Below are 1,781 nucleotides of genomic sequence, written 5' to 3'. Positions count from 1 at the left end.
CGAATCGAAACGGAACGGTAAAAAAAAAAATGCCCCCAAAAGAATAACGAAAAGCCTACGTGCACCCCCATCGGGGAAACGGGTAACGTTCGACATAAATCTCGCGGGGAAAGCCGTTTTTTTCCCCTCGCCGGAAACACGACCGTCGTTGTAATGCCGCCGTAAGAGTCCGTAAGGGTTAGGAGTTGCGCCGCATGTTTTCAGCGTGCACATATCAGAAACGGAAATCTGCCGTCTCGTCCGACGCTGACGAGTTGTCAACCGGCGTCGTGTGTTATCTCGGGCTGTAGCGACCATCGCAAACGGTCATATGTGCACGATTTCGAACTCGGAGTGGCTGGGAAGAGCGCGATGTCAGCGTATCAAGAATTTATGCGCGCACAAATGAACACCAACGAACGTTGGTATTCTTAACTTTCGATCTTTTTCACTATACAATTTTCCGCTCGTGTAAAAGTTAGTTTTCCAAGTACGTCCCGTATATAGCATGTAGGGATGACGGGGCTATCATGTCCCGATCTCCTCGATGTGGTGTACGTTTAGCTTGGACCGAAAAACCAATTATATCTACATCTATAATCCTTTATTTTTGGGGTTGGTACCGAATTGGTTCCCGAGCTCCAAACCCACGCACCGAATTGGTTACCGCCTGAAAAAGTTATTTTATTAGGTATAGCCGAATTGGTTCCCGTTTGAAAAAGGTATATTATTAGGTATAGCCAAATTGGTTCCCGTTTAATTACGCACATTTTCCTTCTTAATTTTATAGGCTTAGGACTGTCAACTTAAAGGTAGGTTTGATTAATAATGTGCGTTAAAAAAAAAAAATGATAAAATATATACAATTTTAAATCGTTGATTTGGAAGTCAACTAGTCATCACTTAGGTGTACGTAATACAAATAATAAAATGTAATAAATACAATTTAAAACCACTGATTTTCAAATTTGAAGCTAACTTTCTTTAAATATTCAATTCTCGTAATTTTCTCATCAATGTAATCTGTTATACAATTTTCCAAGGATTTGTTATTTCTTTCCTATTTGCTTGTAATTTGCTAGTCTCTAGTAGTCTATAGTCTTCTATATTTCTTTACTCTATCTTATAGATATAATAATTGTGACTATTATTATGTCATAAATATAATTTTTAAAATTTTGTTTTTTGCTCTTTATGCACTGGCCCGCTAGATTTTAATTTTTAATATTGTAAGTAAATTATTTTAAAAATTAAAATTGTCCTTATTTTACCTGTACACAAACGGGAACCAATTTAGCTATACCTAATAAAATGCCTTTTTTAAACGAGAACCAATTCTGCTATACCTAATAAAATACCTTTTTCAAACGGGAACCAACTCCCATTTTTGGATTCAAGTTTTATCGATCGTATTTTCACAACGCGTTAGTTTAATTTGATTGAAATTTATTTTAAAATGTTGTGATGTCAAATCAGTTCTATATATTTTGTTGTACCGATGTAGATGATATAATATAAATTTCAATGTTTTTCCATACTGCAATAGTAACAACCGCGTTTCGAACCTACCGATTTATCATTTTCAAATATATTATACAAATACGTAGAAAGACTTACACAAGGAAACTGGATAGTTTATAACTTCTATGTTTTTTCTTAATCTTAACTTATGAGTGTTTCATACAGTAAAAATGTTTTCATTAAAAAATGTACAATATGATTAAACTCAAAAAGCTAATTCACCATATTCGTAGAACATTCAATTAGTGTACGACCAACGAGGAATGAGCTTAACACGTTTT

The sequence above is a fragment of the Sipha flava genome, unplaced genomic scaffold (genome assembly GCF_003268045.1).
Source record: "Sipha flava isolate LNK unplaced genomic scaffold, YSA_version1 322_pilon_pilon, whole genome shotgun sequence".
Taxonomy (NCBI): domain Eukaryota; kingdom Metazoa; phylum Arthropoda; class Insecta; order Hemiptera; family Aphididae; genus Sipha; species Sipha flava.
Note: the sequence above shows the minus strand (reverse complement) of the source record.